The sequence below is a fragment of the Tasmannia lanceolata genome, unplaced genomic scaffold (genome assembly GCF_043159265.1).
Source record: "Tasmannia lanceolata isolate RefF3 unplaced genomic scaffold, GAP_Taslan_0.1 ptg000018l, whole genome shotgun sequence".
Taxonomy (NCBI): domain Eukaryota; kingdom Viridiplantae; phylum Streptophyta; class Magnoliopsida; order Canellales; family Winteraceae; genus Tasmannia; species Tasmannia lanceolata.
In genome coordinates, this window is record NW_027518695.1 from 16945545 (window position 1) to 16952331 (window position 6787).

At 39.3% G+C, this 6787-nt stretch overlaps 2 long non-coding RNA genes across 2 annotated transcripts; both read left to right on the top strand.

The window, feature by feature from the left end:
• Positions 1-414: 414 nt before the first annotated feature.
• Positions 415-1611, top strand: LOC143851225 (uncharacterized). Its single transcript, XR_013236259.1, has 2 exons — positions 415-550; positions 1168-1611. It is a non-coding gene; the product is annotated as an uncharacterized LOC143851225 (long non-coding RNA).
• Positions 1612-5927: 4316 nt separating this feature from the next.
• On the top strand, positions 5928-6466 carry LOC143849965 (uncharacterized). The gene is made up of 2 exons (XR_013235916.1): positions 5928-6037; positions 6162-6466. It is a non-coding gene; the product is annotated as an uncharacterized LOC143849965 (long non-coding RNA).
• The last annotated feature ends 321 nt before the right edge of the window (positions 6467-6787 follow it).

Below are 6787 nucleotides of genomic sequence, written 5' to 3' on the forward strand. Positions count from 1 at the left end.
TAGGATGATCACAACCCTACAATCTATAGAGGTTGCATAAGATGTAGTTTCTATTTAGATCGGAGGGCTAGGATCAGCGCCCAAAAATACAGCGCCCAAAAATATTCCTAAAATTTCCTATTTTTTTACACATAAAAATTTAACTTGAACAAACATAATTTAATTTTTACTTAAAAGGGACTTTCAATTAATATCCCACTGAATTAACCATAATCATACCATCTTCTATTTAAATTGTAGAAAGAAAGAAAAATTTCCGTAAGAAATGTTTTCTTGCATGATGAGGAAACGTGGACCTTCGAGATGGGTTCCACGTATCAAGTAAAAGCTTCAGATACCGACACGTGTCACAATAATCTCGCCTAGTATGGACACGTCCCACCCATCTCCATCTCTATCGTTTGCATTCTTGTATATAATGTTGAAGTTTTTGCCCATACAAAGCGAAGCCCCATACACAATGCATACTCTACTTAGGTGCAACCTAATCCCATCTCTACTCAAGAAGACAAAATTGATAACGCCACCCTCTCTTCATCAAGCCCTCAGGGTAAGTGCAACATGGCTTCTTTCTTCTCTTTTTCTTCTTAAATTTCTCTCTTTGCCCCTGCAACACTTTCCATATCAAGTATCATATTTCTTCTCAGTTCTCACAGACCATGACACCCCCCTGGTGCTCCCATAAACATCATTGGTGGGCCCCATTGATCTTGGCCATGGTTCAAAACTTCAAGTCACCAGATAGACGATCCTGGCCATTCAATTTCCACTTCCAAAACTTCCCTGGGACCCTGTTTGGATTGCAAGAAAAAACATTTATGATGGAAGATGTTTTCTTGGAAAAAAATTTCCTTGTTAAGACTTCGAAAAAAATGATATTAGTATGGTTAATTCAGAGGTATATTACCATAAATTGAAGCTCCCTCTTAGTAGAAATTGAATAAAATTGGTCAAGGTATCCATTTTTCATGTGTGAATAAAGTAGGAAATTTTGGAAATATTTTCTTTCCAAGAATTTCCAAACAATTCCCACAATCCCAACAGAGCCTAAAAAGGGCCTTCCTACCTGGAAAAAAAGTGGGTGGATATATCATTTCCCTTTGTTTTTTGGACAATTGTGGGACCCTTTTCAGAAGATATGGCTTTTCTTTTATGTGGATGTTTCAGCACTACAGCCAGAATGAGGAGAGCAGTCATGAAATCGGAGAGAAGGCTAGATCAACTGCAGAAGAATTCAGCAGAATAGCAAAGGAGAAGGCCGACTCAGTGAGTCAGGGTGCAAAGGAGACTTGGGAAGACGTTAAGCAAGCTACGGTGGGCGAGTCACACACAGCCAAAGAGAAGTTCAAGGAAACAGTGGAGAAGGGTAATTACGATAAGGGGTAATAAAACCATGTAAAACAAGAGGAGATATTGTATAATTGTGGGGGTTTTTACGTTAGTGAATTGTGAAAATTTTTACTCGTACGCTTACCTGAAAATGATCTGCACGAGCTGGTGATGTATGTGGATTCTATGCCATCTGAATCGTACGTGTTTTAGTGCTGATGACATCTGTGCCGTTGAAATGATTGCCTGCTCAAAATCAATAAGATCGACGGTCTTCATCAATCTATTATGGCATGAATGTACTGGTGTGAAGAGAATTAAAGAGAAAATATTAAGATTAAAAAAAGGGCCCCACAACACTACGGAAATTTCAGGGAAGGGCCCTTTGTCTGATAAATTGGTGAAACAAGACTTTAATTTTCCTGAATTGGATCATCATATGGGCCCCACTAAACTTCTGAAAAATTACTAACCATATAATTTCTGTAAAATCTCCCTTGTTATATATTACACAGCTTTGATTTGGCCACTAGAACTTCCATGCTAGCCACCACAACGCAAGAATGGCCAAGCCCACAACAACCTGCCTTAGCAATCAGAGGCCACATTTTTACCCACGCAAGCTAAAGAACTACAAGTCAGGGTAGAAAGTCGAAATATGGTTTGCTTAAAGCCATTGAATTCAGTTTCAACAGATGCTCCTCCCTCAACTGTGGGGGTTCAATAGCTTTCATTCCTCCGTTGATCTTCACTGGCACTTGTTTTGGGAGGGGGAGAGCATTGGTCAGAAAAGCATTGAGGAAGAAAATAATGGGGTTCTTTGTCATTCTCATTAATAATAGAATATATAAAGAATAATAATAATATTTGATATAATTCAAATGAATTTTTCCCCTTCTCTGGGTGTCTTAGGGAAGCATGGATATTATAGCAAGTGATTCAAGAATAAACAGATGAAAACAGAAATACTAAAGATTTGGGATATTCTGGTATACCTGCTCTCAATCGAGTTGAATGTATCTCGCTACCGTACCAAATGCGAAATCATCAACGTTCACAAAATTGGATCCGGGGGAAAGTCCAGGATGGTTCCTGTTGGAAATAATGTGTAGTGGTTGAGAAGAAGATAAGAAGATGCTTCAAGGCGCGTAAACGCTCTCCTTAAGACGATATTCACCCCTACCAGTAGAGTGCAAAGGGGACCACAAACTCGCCTCCAAGATACAATGAAGTCCGGTTCCAAACCGATTGCTTGACGACGTTCTGCACTGAACGGAATCAAGCCTGAATCACCTTTGAATTTTTCAAGTAATTGAGATCCAAGTATTTTGTTTCTGCAGAAAACAGAATACTTGAAAAGAACTTCTAAAACAGTAAAAACAAAAACTTTGTAGGAGTTTAGAGAGAGAGAATTGTGCTAGAAATAGCAATTTTAGGTATGATAAAATAGAAATCCAAATTCTGTATAGACTGAGTATTTTCTACTGTTTTTATAGAGCTTCTGGTGGCTTTTCCCATTGGAAAACACCCTTTCTGGACATCCTTTCAGTGGGTTTGAATTTTGACCATTAGATCGTGTCTAATCGCGACTCTAGGATCAGATCAATCCTGGAGTGACTGATGGCTTGTGTAAAAATCCTTCCAACTCCGAACCGCTAGATTGCCTATCCATGGTGCAGATTGCACCCTTTGGGCCTCTGACCATTGAGTAGATGGGACACCATCCAACGATCATCTTCCACTAGCCGTTACACTACGATCCGACGCTTCAGATCGCACCCGCTCACTCACTAGTCATTGGAGCCCCTAGGCCTGCTGGACCAACCATTGGGCCCGAACTCAGGCCCAACTCGACCGAACCATTTGGTCTACCCACTTGACCGATCCAAGTCGATCTCGATCCAACGGTCCGGATCAAATCGGAAAAAATGAAAGGCTCCAATCGCTCATCGCTACGATGCGGCGTGCAAAGTGCGCCTAAAAAAGCGCCACTATGCGCCCTATAGCCCATCGCCCATTGCCCACGCCGCGCGCGTGAGCGAACGGTGCGTTGCAACATCCCGCGGTTCAACCCAAGGCTAAGACCCATTGTGCACCATAATAAAGTAAAGAAAAGAGTAAAGCTTTATAAGCCAAACTTTTTCTTTCTTATGAGTCGGTACGGGACTATCTTTTTCACACTACTTTTGCACTCTTCTTTTTCTCTTGCAAAAAGCAACTCTTTCCAAAGAAAAGTTTTTTCTTTTCCAAAACAAACTTAGAAAATATTTTCCAAATACTATCTTTGACCAAAACTAAGATTTTGAAAATCAAAATCTAACAGTTCCATCCTCCCGGCAAATGCCAACATGACCAATACAAGGTTCAAGCCATGAGACAATGGGGAGAGGTGCCCAAACTATACAGAATGGAAACCTCGCCTTTATGGGATCCACTTCATCAAGTGGCCACATATAGCCATGCATTTTTCCATTTGGCCTCTTGTTCAGTATCATCAGCTGCTTTCAGTTCCATTAGAGAAATTCTCCCAGGGACATCTAACTAGATAAAGACTGAAAGTTTAACACCATTACTAAGAATATCATTATATCATTAGACATTAAGACCCATTACTAAGAATATCAATATAGCAACGTCATTTGTGCGCTAGAAGTGAAACGTAGCCAATAATGGAGTACTCGGAAGTTCAAAAAGATTTCAGATATTTAAGTAATAGTTGGCAGAAAGAGAAGTGAATGTGAGAAGCCGTGCAGAAAGTGGAAGTGAGAAGCAATTGATCTAAAAGGAGAAAACTCATGTGGCAAAAATAAATAAGTAGGTAACAAGGAAAGCAAAGAGGAAAAGTGTGAAGTGTATGAGAAGTAAACGAGAATCGTGTACGAGGCATTAGGGCTGCAACTGGGGTCGGGTTTTGGAGAACCCAACCCTACCCGAGAAATATCTCAAGTCGGGTCGGGTCGGGTTTTTTCACGTTGACGCAATTTTTAAGGAAAATTCTTGTTTGGCAAGGCAACTCAACTCATAGAAGCAGAAATTACACTCACATTGCACTTGAATCAAACAATGATATAATTACACTCACATTACACTTGAATCAAACAATGTTGTAATCAAATAATGTTGTAATTACAATCAAACAATGCTGAATCAAACACTTGAATCAACTCAACTCATAGAAGCAGAAATTACACTCACATACAATAACAGTGGGTGCGTAGGTTTTCACTTTTAACTTTTAACTAACAATAGAAAAAAACGTACATACTATAAGTTATGTAACTGTAACTCGGGTCGGGTTGGGTCGGGCCCCTTCAAACCCGGCTCGACCCGAGATTCATGCGGGCTTTTGAATGCTCAACCCTGCTCGACCCGAAACCCATAAAACCTGAACCCAACCCAGGCTATTTTCGGGTTGGGTCGATGCGGGTCGGGTAAAACCCGGCTCGAGTTGCAGCCCTACGAGGCATCATTGAAAGCAAACATGAAGCATAGAGAGAGACAGAGTCATAGTATAAATTTACCAAGACTAACGGTTGTTCATTAACCTTTTATCCATGTGTGCCTTAGGATGAAAGACCAATAAGACGATTGGTGGAGGGTTTGAGTCAGATGGACTCAATTATTTGGACCGTAACCTTGTCAATGCCGCTCCACACACTAATTTTTTTTTTTTCCAGAAGGGTAAATTTTATTAATAATTAGGAAACAATACAGCATGCCCCCCCTAAGGAAAGAAAGCAAAACTACAAAGCTGGCACATGTCATTCTATTACAGCCAAACATAGCACCCCATGATTAGCTAGAAGATCAACATTAGAATTTCCTTCATGGTGGATATGAGTTCAGGAAAGTTTTGAAAAAATAATGGTGAAACATCTCCTAATATCACAAAAAAAAGACATCTAAACCTCCAAAGAATGATGAAATCACCCTGAAGCCATGAAATAATAATACTTGAGTCTCTCTCAATCCAAACTTAGTTACGTCAAAGTCCTAAGTTTGGATTGAGAGAGACTGGACCAATTAGCAGATATTTTCACCAAACCCTTGCCTAAGTCGAAGTTGAATGATATTTGTAGCAAGCTGGGAATGTATAATATCTACATTCCAGCTTGAGGGCACAGTTGTCATTGTACTTATCTTTCTCTTTAAAAAAATACATTAGTGAGGGGGAGTTTTTCCCTGACTCAGTTTTTCTTCTCTAAATCTTTCTCTCAACACATTAAAAAAAAACATTCTCTATTACAAAACAATACAACAATTTTCCAGCACATGTTTATTTTTCCGCCGCAATCCCCTCTTTGTGACATATCTATTGTTTTTTGTTTTTCATTGCCCAGCTAGCAATTCTTCAACTGATATCTTTTTTTGGGACATTTAAACCATCTTGTAAGACTAACAGTAAACATGAATTTTCATTAGTTCAAATATTTTTAGATTTTGGAATATCCGAATGCTTGTGATTCTTTGTCAATGTGATGATATATATTGGATTGTTGAGAGAATACCTCAAGTTAAATATACAATGTTTTCTTTGTTACTTTGGATATTTGTGACTTACTGAGGTACCTGTCATTGTTGTGGCCCTTTTATTACAGATTCCAACAAAGTCTTCTGGCCAAATTGCATACAGGGAACATCCTTTCTGGCACCAAAAATGCATGACTTTGATGGTACTCCTTGCTGCTCTAGCTGTCAAAGAATGGAGGTTGGGCTCAAATATTTCATTTACTAAAGGCATCTTCTTTGATCCAGCATGAAAATTTAAAGGATATCCAGTTAATTTAGTGATTAATCACACTTTTCCTATTTTTCTCTGCTTATTTTCTCAGCCAAGAGGTACACAATATGTCTCACTGGATCATGTATGGAGTGTCTGGATTCGGCAATCATGGATACAAGTGAATGTTAGCCTCTTTACATTGATATCCAAGAATTTTATGAGGGTCTAAATATGAAAGTGGAGCAGCAAGTTCCATTCCTTTTGGTTGAGAGACAGGCAGTAAATGAGGCCATTGAGGGAGAAAAGAATGTAAGGCAGTCAGAACCATATAGGCTGACTCGTAAATGTGAAGGTATAAATCAATAATACCTTATGAGCATTGGTTACTCAATAAATTATGAGAGACTTCTTAAACACTCTTTCCACTCTCTTTCCTGGTCAGATTTTTCATAAAAGTAAAATATAAAACCGTTGATCTTGTACAACATCATGAGGGACCCACATGATCTAGATCTCCAAAAATTAACGGTTCAGCTTTTCTTGGGGAATCCCAAATGCGGCTTGATGAATCAAGGGTCTAAGATCATCCCATCAAAGTGCTCTCATTGACAACTGACCAACCCTATGACTGTCCTCTGATGAACGGATCGGATCAGGCAAGCTAGACAGAAGTGGGGCCCATTAAAAACTTGTAAGCATTTTCCTCTGTAATAAGGAAGTGTGGATATCACTTTC